Below are 14300 nucleotides of genomic sequence, written 5' to 3'. Positions count from 1 at the left end.
GGTGCAGACTTTACGCCTTGGGGTGACAAAGGCTGCCTGCCACCCTTTCTTACTCATCTCTAACTCCACTTACTTTCTTATAAAAACTTCTCTTCTGCTCCTCTCACTTTCCCTGAACACGTGATTTCAAAGCTGACTTGCTTTACCTATAGTGTTCTTTCCTCTTTAAACACTCTTTTATTCCTTTCCTAATTGCTATATTCACACTCAGGCTTTAAGACCTAAAAGTATGTTTTGCCTCCTTTCGAGACCCCTCACTGACACTTTGCCACATCTGAGGTGATCTCCTGTGTGTGCTCCCACATGATGTTATCCCATTTTTGGAACATTTATGTTGCTACTTTCCAGATTAGTCTACGTGTCATTAACAAGCAAATGAGTGTCCCCAATACTAAAGTAGGAACCATTCAATACAAATGTCAAAGCATGGGTCTCCTGAACTTCCTTGTTGAGCTTTAGCTCTCAAAGTGAAGTAGTTCTGTCACAGCGATCCTTCTGTTCTTACCAACAGCCAGAGCTCCTATAGATTAGAGCTTTTGTAAAATCCGGGAGTGCACAGGGGTCACTAATGGAAGCTTTTCTTCACTGCAGGTGATGCCACGGTGATGGTAGCTCACAGATACACCCCCAGAGAGCAACTGAAGCTCCGTGCTTGGCTAGCAGACATCATATCATAGTGGCTGCAGGTAAGTCCCTTGTCACTGTTACTTGGTGGGATGACATGCAGAGTAATCCCTGCCCTAACTGCTGACACAGTGGGTAAAACACTGTACCATGTACCCCTAGATACATGCAACTAACTTGCATGACTAGACTCTGTCTCTGCAATCACCCTAGTGGTCTGGGGTGTTTGTGTTAGACTTGTCACTTCCATGGGAGACAGAAGCAGCCTCTGCAATGACAGGTGAAGGACACAAATGAATGTGAACTTTTCTGGGGGCCTTGACAGATACAACTGAGCAGCATGTCTAGGAAGGGTCAAGGCAGACCAATAAGATGTTATGACTCTGGGGAAAAAGAAACAAAACTTGTATTTTCAAGTTGTCTTCATAAAATTAAATATCCCAGAGAGAAGAAGAGATGGCTGTTATGCTACTGAGCACAGCCAGGCTTGACTTTGTCCTGGGGTCTGGACATGAGGGAAGGGGATGCTCTAAACATGCCCACAGGTGACTCACAGGCTGAGAAGGCTTCCACCAAAGATGGCTTGTGAGGCTTGACATGATGAACTGGGTCCCTGGTCTGGAAAAGAGAGGGCATGATTGGAAGGAAATTAAAGAGATAAAAGTTATATTTTCAGGTATGAGAAAAAGGAGTAGCCAAACTGAAGCTTTTACGGTAGAAAGAGCTGTCATGTCACCAGTTCTCGAGAGGCCACGCCAGTGATTAGGGAGACGGAATAGTGTGAGTGATACGACAGCATTCTTTGCCAAGTTTTAAAGTTCACTTTTGTCTTATTTGAATACTATGAGCATTTCATGTTCTTGTCAACATTGTTAAATTATTTTGATAGATCAAATAGCATGGTTTGGCACATGTAAACAGCTGTAATTTACACGTAGGTTCTTTTTGCTCTTTCTTTGTTACATTCCTTCTTCACTTTATTGTCCTTTACTCCACACCTTTAAGGCCATCAGAAAGAAGTGCATTGAGTACAGTAATGAGGACTGACTTTTACTTTCTTCAAGTTCTGAGATCTTGTTATTCTATATGCTAATATAGGGAAGGATGATTTATGTGATATAACATGTATGTGTATGTATGTGCATATTTATTACAAATGTTTAAATTTCTTTAAAGTATTTTATAAGGTAAATGAAACAGAAAGATATTTTAGAACCTGAAAAAGTCTACAGTAAAGACAGAGTTCATATGCATGAGTGTGTTGTAATTCAACAATTAGAAGTATTAAGTTTATTGTATTTCTCTGACTTTACCAGCCATGAATCCTTTGAATTGCAAAGGGAGTGTGAAACCCACTCATTCAGTAATCATTGACCTCCAGCTGTGCAGCAGGAGCTGTTTGAAAATGTACAGGTATCTACTTGAATAAAAATAGCAAAAGTCCAGCTTCTGTACAGTTTTTATCTTTGTGTCAAATAAACCCATGAAATAATATGATAAAGGTAGAGATAAGTACTATGATGATGTAATATAGGGAAGAGATGAGTTTTGTTATGGTATAATACAATATAAGGTAGTGATAAATACTATGAAGATATAACACAGGGTAGAGATCAATACTGTAATGGTATAATGAGTACTGTAATCATATTACATAAGGTAAAGATAAGTATTGTAATGAGGTTTGGTAAGGAACAGTGTGCACAAGGTACTGTATTGTTACTGGTCAGTGAAGATCTTTCTCTGCTAGTGACCTTGTGAGTAAGGTCTGTGTTGTCCAATCTCCATTTGCCTAGCAGGTCTAATCTCTTCCCTGTTTTGGCCTAGGGAGATTGTCAAGTGGACAGTCTGAGCTGTGTCCTCTGCCAGTGGTTTCTGTCAAAGCCTGTTACCCATAGGGACTCATGGGAGAAGGTCAGACAAGGGCTTCATTCTCTGTGCCTTCTCCTTCCTGCGATGTGTGCGGCTTTTGGTCGGAGTCTTTTCCCAGTGCTGTAGCTCTGGATGGCAGTGACTCCATCTCTTGCACCTGCCCCTCCAGGCCTGGAGATATGCAAGCATCCTGTTATCTGCCTTCTTCTAGGGCCTTAATGTTCCTTTCTCTCCACTTAACCTTGAGCACATCTCTGTCAAAGTTCCTTTGTAATTTCTCTTCATCTGAGGGTCTGCAGTGGATCCTGTGGCCTGCAGGAGCACTGGCTGGTGCACGTCTGTGCAAAGTGAAGGAGACAAAGAGCCATCTAGAAGCATATTCCAAGCAGAGATGGAGTAAATACAGAAGTCCTTGCAGAGGAGCATGTGTGGTGTCTTCCAGAATGCAGATGTTGCTTGTGGGTAATTGTATTGAAGCGTTCAAGGTTTTGTGACACACTAATAAACCATGGAGAAAGCCTGTGAGAAATGCCCTTGGGAAGGTAGCCTTGGCCACTTCATGTAGAACCTTAAAGCCAAGGTGAGGAATTGGCTTTAAACAAAGGGTGGCTGAGAGCAGATTAGTAACTCATTTCTAAAGCCACAGGCTGTGCCAAGAATAATGGATTCAATAGACAGGAGTAGAAATGAAGAGTTACTCAGTTTCATTTTATGGATCTAATTATTTTTCTAACTTCTTTAATAAATTTAAATATGCCAAAAGATTCCATGCTTTTTGTCTTTACTTTTGTGGTGTAGTATTTATTTCTCCATTACTGACAACCGACGCATGCCTTGCTTCATCCTAAGCTTGAATGAGAGTCTGTATCACTTTGCTAATCGTTCAGATGCTACTGGTAATTTCTGGACTGTAGGCAAATGTTTATGTACTATGCAGAGAGTGAAAGTTCCAGATGAAATTAAGTTTGCTGAGGAGAGTAATAGACTCTGAATTTCATTCATTTTCTTATTCTAATGTAGGCATTTTTTCTGAAACTGGTTTCATGAGGAGCTGTAATTTGTTTGTTAGAGTAAAATCAGGAATACTGTTTTTCCCAAAAGTCACTAGTAAGCCTATGCATCTAATTGAAGCTGAGGAGTTTTGTTCAGGTGATACCAAATGCACATTTTTGGATTGGATGGACAGAAGTAAAACATACTTAGAGGTGATGAACTTTTTCAGTCCACAGGCCAACATTAAATGAAATATTGCCACAATGACCAATGGTTACCTCAGGGGCAAATAGTAGTTGATTTCTTACACACACTTGTATTCGCATACAAGACTCAAAATTTTTGATCAGTAGAGAATCTGAATGTTCATCGTTATCCACTTCTAAGTTCATGTTTAAAACTGTAAAGGGTACACCCAGCTGTCTTAGTTCCCATTGTTCAGTTACATTAGTGAGTGGACGTTTTCTTCCGGTGGAGCCGATCTTCCAGCATGAATGTGTGCTCACAACACATGGCATTTGAGCAGTCACAGTCCTCTTGCAAGATCCACTAATAGACAGTTGTGACTGAATCAAACTTATGCCACAAGTGTGATGCCCAACCCTGTCATCATCACTGAGTTTCTCCTGTTTAAAGGCCCAGATAGGCATTGTATTTAAGGTGTCAAAAAAGACAGGAAAGAAAAATGAAAACATTGAGCTTATACAAGATGGATGAGGTAGTAGCCAGGAGGTGTAAAGGAACTGGTGCTGACGAATTGTCTATACTGCGTTCAGCCCTCTTGGAGTATCTTCTTACCACCAGAGGGCTACGGTGACCACACGCCATGTTGGCAAGAAGACAATAGGAGCAAGTCCTGCCACTTGCTTTGTATTCCACCTGTAATGCCTTCACAAGATGAACAGATAGAGATGAGTGTTGGTCATGGAGGTCACTGAGGCCTCCAAACAAGACAGGCTATTGCCATGATTCTTGATTGCCTGTCGGAGGTGGATGGTAAGACCCCATTAGTGAAGGTACCATGGGCTATCATCTTAAAGAAATAAATACTTGCTTACTCTAAAATTTCAGGAAGGAACCTTGAGACTATCATAAATAAAGATTACTACATCCCCTTTCATAGTATTCACTGCAGTCCTTAAAGCTGAAGCATGTAGAAGTTGGTAAATTACAGTGACATAACTGAGAAAATATGAGTTAATGTGAAAAGAGACTCCATGTCAATAGATAGTAGGAATAAATATTACCAAAGACACCACACCACACGTTCTGTGTGGGAAGTGAACAAATACAATTAGCAGTGGGTTTAAGAGATAGAGGTGATCTAATGGCTGAGGTAGCTGGAGCAGAGAGGGCTGGATCAATGTCACAACTAGAGTGTTAGCATATATGGAAGCCATCCTGTCTAGAAGACAGGAAGAGTAAGAGGAGGAGGAGATCATGATGGGTCAGCAAGATTGATCATCTTCAAGCAATGCCAGTGAACAATGTGCTGATGAAATCCAGAGACAGGCTGCAGAATTCAAGAGGAGAAGAAGAGATCACTGGGTGAGGATCTTGAGGCATGGATAAGATTGCCTATGTTAATATTAACCTCACCCCACTGTGTCTTAAAGATCTAATTATGTTCTACTTACCATTTAAAATCATACCAGAATTGAGATTTAGACTAAATTAGGAGTTTAGATCTGGAAGTGAGATCCTGTTAAACTGTGTGTTTAGAAGTAAGGGCCTCAATTCTACTGGAAGCCACTCTTCGGAGCTCACAGAGATGGCTGGTTGGTTTCTAGGGAACTCTATGTACCGAGGTTAGAGAACCTAGTGCCTGCTGCAGTTGGTTGTCAGCCATCCCCACTAGAGTGCGGCAGAATTTGGCTCGGTAGGAGAGGGCTTAGAGTAATATTTAACATCGCTGTGGCTGTGTTGATTTTGGAATTAGAACTGGAAGAAGGACATCTTCCAATTGGTGAAAATCTAGTGGATGTCTTTTGTAAGATTATAATTGTTAAAATATGGAGTCAGTAGTCTAGTACTGGTTGATTTCAATGGCGTAGCATGAATTTTGGGAACTGCTTAATATTCCTCCTTTGTCTACGTGTTACAGTTAGTCAAGCCATAATAGTGAGATATTTACGCATAAAGTATGAGTATAATGTTAACTGGATATTAAATGGACTGATTTGAGTACAGACACTAAGAACTATGACGCTGAAGAGAGAGTAAAGAGACTATGATAGACTTTCTAAAGTATACAATTGAATGAAAGTAGTAGAAGGAACGGCAAAATCTGTTTTTCATGAGGCTCACATTAAGGAAGGGACAGCGACCCAGCACAGGGCATTCATGGAAGATGGCATCAGAAGACCCTTATGGAAACCAGGAGATGAAATGTTGGTAAAAGTCCTTAGAATCTCCTTTATTCAAGTACAACAGGCAAATCTTCCAACAGTTGTGCCCAAAGGCCCCTCCACCCCGCTGAGGAAACCTCTGAACTGCCTCACGCAGGAGGCAGCCTGTGGATCTAGTGTCAAGGCAGGCACAGCTGGCATCTTGTCCACTATGCCCTATGCTCCCGCATGATGATGAGCCTTCATGGCTGTGGTTGAGCATCTCTACTGCAACGCTTTCAACGACAGACACTGTGATAAAAAATAGGATAACTGGGAAGTTTGGGAGATAATTTCAAATATTCATATACTTGTCATAGAATACAAAGGGACCAGTCTCTCCCATCCCATCAGGTCTCAGATATACTCTCGCTGAACCTCGTCCTAGGTCTCAAAGAATTTTCCCTCTAGTGGGTTTACTCTCCTTGAAGCAGGATAAGCTTCAAAATACCAAGACACCCAGGACGTAGCAAAATCCCAGGGGTGGGCCCAGGACACTGTCTACTCCAGAACCAGCATCCCATCCAACTGAGGTGGGCCTTGTTCACTGGTAGCCCCAGTGATGTCTGAGCAGATGCCAGCACATTTCACAGCTTTACTTGGCTTGTTTTCCTTGTGTCCTGTTTCTCATGCTCCAGTCTCCCTTCAGCTCCACTCTGCTTCTCCACTAAGACAGCTTTACTTTCTTATCACACCTGTGTCCATTGTTTTTAACAGTTTGGAGTAGTGTCCATGTGATGTGCTAAGGACTGAAACCAATACTTACTGGGTGACCTTGGTCCAGCCATCCCATCCCTGAACCTCAGTCTCCCCCCGGACATGGTGGAAGAACTGTGATAACCTTTCACACAGGCATGCTGGGCCAGTCCACAAAACCATGTGCTGGAACAAGCTCAGTCCCTCACATACTGTGAGTATCAAAATGCCTCGTCGCCAATCCTTCCTGTTACTGCTTGTGACTATTGACTACTTAAACAGAAATTTAAGGGGCTGGAGAAATGGCTGAGCAGTTAAGGCACTTGCTTTCAAAGCCTGACAGCCTGGGTTCAATTTCTCAGTAATGATGTAAAGCCAGATGCACAAAGTGGCGCACCCATCTGGAGTTCATTTTCAGTGGCTAGAGGCCCTGGTGCATCCATTCTCATTCTCTCTTTCCCCTTGCAAGTAAATAAATAATGTTTAATCAATAAACAGAAATTTAGAAATGATGAATCAATTTATTATTTTAAATTTTTATTATTATTTTCTTATTTGAGAGAGAGACAGAGAAAGAGGCAAATAGAGAGAGAAAGAATGGGCACACCAGGGCCTCTAGCCACTACAAACAAACTCCAGACTTCTATTCCACCTTGTGCATCTGGATTATATGGGTGCTGGGGAATTTAACCTGCCTTAACTAAGCTATCTCTCAGCCCTTCAATTGATTCTTAACCTATAACTTGACATAGATAAAGGAATAGACTTCTTGGTTTTTCTTTATATTAACCCTATTGAAACTGACAGATCATCATAAACACAAATACTCTAAGAAGTGACTTATATGTGAGACCAGTTTTAAGAAAGTTTGACTCTTACTTGGGCATGGTTTCTCAGGATAATATCAGTCTGTGTTCAAAGCCATGCATTCTGTTCCTCTCTGGATAAATCCTGCATAGCCGGACACTGGTGAGGCCCTTAAGTGAAGTATTCTTTCAGATTTTGATATACTCTGCCAGTCTCTCTCTCTCATCTTATAAGCATATATTATGTAGAATAGTGGGTTTCATCATGATATTTTCATACATTATGTTCTTTGATAATACTCATTATCTTTTCTTTCCACTTCCTGGGAAGAAGGAGACCATTCTTCTTGTGAGCTGGATAAAACTCCACAATGAAAGCAGACCACATTTGCTTGATCCACTAGTTGTGAGTGGGCATCGTAGTCTCGGTCTGTAACTTGACTCTTGTGACTAGTGCCACATGAATGCTAGGTATTTGGATGTCTGCCCTTGTCCGACTTGGGGTCATCTAGGTGTATAGCTAGTGGAAATATAGCTAGGTACACTTTGCTCCTTGTCTGACTTGCATTCTTAGCCAGATCACACTGAGTTCTGAGTCTGTTTGCAGACCTGCCACACTGGTTTCCATAATGTCTCACCGATTTACACTCACATCACCATGTAGAAGGTTTCTTCTGTCTTTTATCCTCACCAGCCATTGTTGTTGAACAAGGACCTTTCTGACTTGACTAAGATAGATTCTTTTTTTTTTAATTTTAATTTTTATTTATTTGAGAGCGACAGAGAAAGAGAGAAAGAGGCACATAGAGAAAGAGAGAATGGCGCGTCAGTGCCTCCAGCCACTGCAAGCGAACTCCAGACGTGTGCGCCACCTTGTGCATCTGGCTAATGTGGGACCTGGGGAACCAAGCCTCGAACCGGGGTCCTTAGGCTTCACAGGCAAGTGCTTAACCGCTAAGCCGTCTCTCCAGCCCTAAGACAGATTCTTAATGTGAGTTTTGGTCTACCTTTTACTCGTGACTGAAGATGTTAACCTTATTTCATGCATTTACTGGTCATTTATGCTTCTCCTGAAAATGGTATTTATTGATCATTTGTAATTTTTTTCATTAATACTTTTTTTAAAGCTGTATTTATTGGTTTATACTCCTTCTGAAAACTGTTGCATTCATTTGCCCTGCAGTAACTGGATGATTGGCTCTTTTGTATTTAATTTTTTAATTCAACATATGTTCTAGATGCCAATCCTCTATCAGATGACTATCTGGCCAATTTTTTTTTTCTCCCATTCTGTGGGATGTCTACTCTGTTGCCCCCTTCTGTTCAGAAGGTTTTCAGTGTGATGCAGTCCTGTTTGTTATTTATTTCCTGAGGTGCTGGAGTCCTATTCAGAAAGTTTAAATGAAAATTCATCATATAGCACCAAAGAACTTCTTAAATAAGCAGCTAATACTTTGGCAATTGGATTCTAAGAAATGCATACAGACATTTACACTTTCCCTAGTCCTTTGCTAGCCTCCAGTAAGCAAAAGCAGTCCTTCAAAGGAGTGCACAGGACTCTTCCAGCGTCTCTCACTTAGTCTTGTCGGTGCACGGCAAGCAGAGGGAGATACTTTCTCTGGAGGTGGTTCTCTCTTCAAATATGTGCACTTGTGATTTTCTTTTTTTACTTATGAGGGATAGAAAGAGGGATAGGATAGGGGACAGAGAGAGAGAGCATGGGCACACCAGGGCCTCCAGCACCTGCAAATGAGCTCCAGATGCATATACCGCCTTGTGCATATGGCTTATGTGGGTACTGGGGAATCAAACCTGTGTCTTTAGGCTTTGCAGGCAAGAGCCTTAATCACTAAGCCATTTCTCATGCCCCATAATTGTGATTTTCCATGAAACAAAATTCAGAGGAACCCCCACAGCACAGAACAGTTAATCCAACAGACCTTCTTCATTATGTAGAGATGTAGATTTCCTTAGAAATGCACTTTAAGTGGTCAGGTGATGTACTGTTTAAACATGATAGTACTGGCTTCACATGTGCATGTCATGGGATAATGGGGAAGACCTTTTATAATTATCACTAATCCTTGGTATTATTGCTTTATCTTTAGAAGAATTATCTTATGAAGTACTTAAAATATACATAAAAGTACAAATCTATATTGTCACCCATATGCTCTTCACTCAGGATGGTCAGATCTGAATATTGCAGTATGCGTTTCCGAAGTATGTATACGGAGCCAGGGCCTCCAGCTACTGCAAGCGAACTCACACACAAGCACTACCTTGTGCATCTGGCGTACATGGGTACTGGGGAATTAAACCTGTGTCTTTAGGCTTCATGGGCAAGTGCCTTAACCACTAAGTCATCTCTACAGCCCTTGGCTATCTTCTTTTTGACCCCAAATTGCTTCATTTTGTATAGAACATATATTGCCTTACTTTCATTTCTTTAAAACTAGAATCTGAAAATGGAAACTCAACACAGTATGAATGGGCTTTTCAGCTTTTGCACCTGTCCATTCTGAGCGCTCTCACCATGTGAGCACTCCTGTGTGTCCGTCCAGCACTCTGCAAGCAGCTCACAACATACAGGGTCTACACACTGGTATGGATGGAAAACTCTCCCTTTGGTAGTAAGTGATTCTCACTATGTTTTAAACAAGATAGGCTCTGGAGTGTCTAACATAGTTACTATAGTGATACCTAACCCATTTTAGGCTTTCTGGAGTACCAAATGATTAAAAATCTGCTTTGAGGCCCCCACACCCTTGTTGTACATAACCCCTGAATACTGTCACTCATTTCATAGTAAATGCTACCCTGAAGGGAGATTTTAAGACATTTTTCTACCATACTTTTTTTTAAACTTTTTTAAAAATTTATTTATTTATTTATTTGAGAGCGACAGACACACAGAGAAAGACAGATAGAGGGAGAGAGAGAGAATGGTCACACCAGGGCTTCCAGCCTCTGCAAACGAACTCCAGACGCGTGCACCCCCTTGTGCATCTGGCTAACGTGGGACCTGGGGAACCGAGCCTTGAACCGGGGTCCTTAGGCTTCACAGGCAAGCACTTAACCGCTAAGCCATCTCTCCAGCCCTACCATACTTTTAATGGCTTACCTATTTCTAAATTGATTAATTGTTTTGAAATATTTTGTTTATCTGAGAGACAAAGAGAAACTGGGAGAGAGAGAGAAAGAGAAAATATGGACACACCGGGGCCTCCACCCATTGTAAATGAACTCCAGACACATGTGCCACTTTGTGTATCTGGCTTTACATAGGTATTGGGGAATTGAACCTGGGACATCAGGCTTTGCAAGCAAGTGCCTTTAACTGCTGAGCCATCTCTCCAGCCCTAAGTTAATTAGTTTTTAATAGACATTGCTATGTATGTGCTATTCTGTATCAAGTTGTAGTTTATAGTTTAAAGAATGTTGGTGATACTTACATATGGCATAAATAATCTTAATATTATGCTAACATAGCATAACATGAGTCCCTCTGCTTAAAGTAGAAAAACCCTTGTATGGAGATTATATTGTGATCTTTATTAGCACATATTAATTGTACAAAGAACTTCATTAGGACATTGTCATACATGTATTTAATGTACACTGGTTGTATTCATTCCCTCTACTACCCTTTCTTCCTCCTCCCCCCACTTTCCCTTCCTTATCCCTGGTAGCCATCTCCCTTTTGCTTTTATTTTCTTTATAAAAACTTTTCTCCTAGATTCTACATATATGGGAAAAGACACACTTATCCACTGATGGACACTTGATGGCTCAGCTGACTCCATATCGTGACTATGGTCAATGTGTGTATAATAGTCTTGACTTGTATTCTTTTGGCATACATGCAAAATAGTACAACTAGGTCATATGGAAATCCTAGTTTTCAGGTTTTGATGATCCTCAATACTGATTTCCACAGTGGCTGGACTGATATACATTCCTATCTTGAGTGTATTCCTTCTTAAAAATTTCTATATTTGTTGGTTGTTTTCTTACCAGTCATTCTCATTGGAGTAAGGTGGACTGTCTGTGCAGTTTTGATATGCATTTCCCTGGTCACTGAGGATCAATGGACATTGTTGCGTATTTATTTGCCATTTGTATTTCCTCATTTGAAAAGCATTTGTTCAGTTAGGCTACCATTTGCAGACTGGGGTCATTTACTCCTGGGAGAATCTGAATTGGTTATTCTAGCCATTAACCACTTCCACCAGGTTGTGATTACAGCTGGGAGTGTGCGTCACTTGTCATGGCATTTCTTACTCCAGAGTCAGACAACTCACTGTTAAATGTACAAACCCCTTTCTGTGGAGCTCATCTGCACTCTTGCTCTAAGCTGTTTTCCTAGAAGCTGAGCATGGTCTCCTTAGGGGGAAGGCATTTCTTCAGAAGTCACTAGGCCTTGGATTCTCCTGGGTACCTTGTTTGGGGATGCCGCACTTTGTGAAGGCTGACTGTGGCATTGCGTCAGCAACCACTGATTCAGCTTGCACCTGCAGGAGCAGGGAAGGTAGGGAGAGACAGAAACGACTGAGAAACGATGACTCTTCACTGAAAGAGGGAAAACCAGGGCTTTGCTTTCTGGTGTGGGTAGGAATACAAGCCCTTTTGAGTGAAGTCAGCATTCCTGTGGTCTGTCAGCGTGTGGTATGTCTGAATGCTTCTCCGACAGGTGTCGACTGGCACAAGGTCAAGTGGCTTCCAGAAGCCTCTAGTCAGTCGTCCTTAGTTGAGGCTCTGCATGAGAACTCATGCACCTAAGTGAAGTCCAGAAAAACAGAAAAAAAATTAAGGATTGCTGGGTGTGGTGGCGCACGCCTTTAATCCCAGCACTCGAGAGGCAGAGGTAAGAGGATCCCCGTGAGTTCGAGGCCACCTGAGACTACATAGTGAATTCCAGGTCAGCCTGAGCCAGAGTGAGACCCTACCTCGTAAAACAAACAAACAAACAAAACAAGAAAAACAGAACAAAATCTTAAGGATCGACACATCACACACCAACACTTGCTTAACAGTCTGTACAGAGGCCACGTTCGCAGTAGCTGTGAGGAGTGTGAGGCGCCCCTGGCCTCCTGCTAGGTGAGGCTTCAGTGGTTCAGAGGGAGTCACTAGCAGGAAGGAGCCACCGCATGGGCATCTATCATCCTTTTCAGGTAGCTTTCTCAAAGTCTTTTCTTTTTTTCTAAATTTAAAAAAATGTTTATTTTTATTTATTTATTTGAGAGTGACAGAGAGAGAAAGTGAGTGAGAGAGAATGGACATGCTAGGGCTCCCAGCCACTGCAAATGAACTCTAGACGCATGTGCCCCGTTATGCATCTGGCTAACGTGTGTTCTGGGGAATGGAGCTTCGAACCAACACCCTTAGGCTTCACAGGCAAGCACTTAACTGTTAACCCATCTCTCCAGCCCTCGAAGTCCTTTTTTTACATACATCTGCACAGCCAAGAAAAGGTCGTGGCTCTGCCCATTCATCTTTCACATATATGCATTTGCTCATAATTCATTTCTGCCTTGATAATTCTACAATTGTTTATTTTAAAATAACTTTCTCTGCTACAACATCTGGAAGTTCAAGAGAACCTTCCACATGTGTGGACTTTGCAACTGCACTTGGAGAAGAGTCAGATATGTCACATTTCTCTGATGAGCGTGCAGAATGTGAGGGATTGACTGTTGATGGTTGAAAATCATGTTTCTTGTGAATCAAGATGGTCCACACAGTGGGTTGGGTACAATACTGTTATAAACACAGGGGCATTGCGTATGTCTGTCAAGTTTCTGTCATCTCTTACTTCACATTGTACTTATTTTAAAGATAATCGGAAAGACTCCCATCTGTGTGACGCACAGACACATAAACACATAAACACAAGGACACGTGTCCTGGTTCAGGAAAATCCTACACATCACTGGCTTGCTATATAAAAATGAGTAGGAGTTCCTCCATGCATACCAACAGTAACATTCAATTTTTTAGGTCACTAAGATATAAAACTATTAAATTTACTTCTTTAACCGAAAACTGATCTGAAAGAGTTTCATCTCACCTCCCTTATTTTATGATAAACGTCAGGACTACCTGCATGGACATCTGCACGTGAAGACTTTTTTGTGAGGAACCTTTTCTTTGCTTTGGTCATTGCTCCCGGTTCCCTGAGGAAAGGAGCTACTTACATCTGACCTCCCACGTGAGCAAAGTGCCTTCTTCCACTGCTCGGTATGTGGGGACAGACTGTTGTAGGCTTTGAAGCCACCATCAAGAACCTTGATGTGTTGAGGGAAAGTCTTGAGGCTTAGAGATGCAACTTCCTGTCCCTTGAGCTTCCACCCTCTACATACGCATATGTCCCCCTGAGGGCACAAGACCCTGTACACCATTGCATACAGCTGGCACGGGGTGCCTGAGCTCTCACGTGATGGGCTGATGACATGCCAGCACCCCTTCTAAGAGGGACTCAACAGGCCCCATCCCAAAGGTCTCATTTGCAGTTGCAGCTGATTCTGATGGATGGCAATAGTTGTTTTTCTCAGAAAACCACGTCGCACCGCAGGAGAAAGTAACCGAAACGTCCACCTTTACTTGTGTGCGTTGTGTGGATTATCCCCTGCAGGAACTGCATCTTTGGGCACTGATGAGCCTGTGGAAGCTATGGGCCTGTTGCAAACCCGAACCTCACCGCTTCTTTCACCCAGCACATCTTTCTCCTTCATTACATCCACTTGCAGGACCTTGGACAAAACAGTTTTCTCTAAAATAAAGAGCTCGAAAAGCTTAAAACCTTTTGCATTTGACTTTAGTGTTCTGTGTATAACATGGATCCTTGAGATAAACCTCAGACTTCAAAGCTCTACTTTTACCCCCAAAGCATCAACGTCTTTGCCTAGGGAGTAAGATCTAG

General features: G+C 41.9%; 1 protein-coding gene across 1 annotated transcript in view; it reads left to right on the top strand.

Annotated features, from left to right (window-relative positions):
• Positions 1–588: 588 nt before the first annotated feature.
• Epgn (epithelial mitogen) overlaps positions 589–14300 on the top strand; it is a 54976-nt gene continuing 41264 nt past the window's right edge. The window contains exons 1-2 of the mRNA XM_004665345.2: positions 589–686; positions 6594–6786. The gene's annotated coding sequence lies outside the window, so the exon portion shown is untranslated. The remainder of the gene's footprint in view (positions 687–6593; positions 6787–14300) is intronic.

This window comes from Jaculus jaculus, chromosome 11 (assembly GCF_020740685.1).
Source record: "Jaculus jaculus isolate mJacJac1 chromosome 11, mJacJac1.mat.Y.cur, whole genome shotgun sequence".
Classification (NCBI taxonomy): domain Eukaryota; kingdom Metazoa; phylum Chordata; class Mammalia; order Rodentia; family Dipodidae; genus Jaculus; species Jaculus jaculus.
Note: the sequence above shows the minus strand (reverse complement) of the source record. Positions and strands in the feature narration are given on the sequence as shown.